Here is a 702-nt window from a genome sequence, read left to right on the forward strand (position 1 = left end):
TGGGTGCACTTCTTCCAAGAAAAAATATTATTATGTGATAGTAAATAACTGTGAATAAAAAACAATGTAAAGGTGCTGCTACACGTTTGTCAGACTAGGGCAAATTCATGCATGCGCAAGGGTGTGGGTGGGTTATTTAAATTAGTTGATAGAAGTTGACCTGAATTGGTACAAGAACCCAAGAGGAAAAGAAAGTCAGTTATTTCACCCCAGTTTTTGATTACTTTAATGAAAACTATGTATAATTACTAGTCAAAATTGATGAGTCTTCTAAGTACAGGTAGGGTGAATTTTTTTTTTTCGTTCGGCGCTCTATATCTTCAAAACTACCAACAACGCCGTTTTTCAATTTCAGGCGCTTTTTAAATATTGCTCGATTTAACTATCTTAAAGTTTCCTCTTCCTGTTTTAAGTTAATATTTCGAAACTGATATAAGACCGTCGCTCCTCGGGGTTCTTAGTGGGGCAGGTCTAGCCGGGAAGGATTGCCTTTTTTTGTGTTATGATCTCCTCTTGTGAGATTGTGACATGTCGTACATCGACCAACCTACTCGCTATATTTGTTTGTTTGAAAAGTCAGATAAGTAAGGCTATGCTTTAAACGAGCTTTTAATCCACTAGCGTAAGCCAACCAAGTTACAACCTTCATTGGACCCCTCACCTAACCTTATAATGCCAAAAGGCAATCCAAGGTATCCTTAA

This window comes from Halyomorpha halys, unplaced genomic scaffold (genome assembly GCF_000696795.3).
Source record: "Halyomorpha halys isolate HHAL.00 unplaced genomic scaffold, Hhal_1.1 Scaffold1754.1, whole genome shotgun sequence".
NCBI lineage: Eukaryota > Metazoa > Arthropoda > Insecta > Hemiptera > Pentatomidae > Halyomorpha > Halyomorpha halys.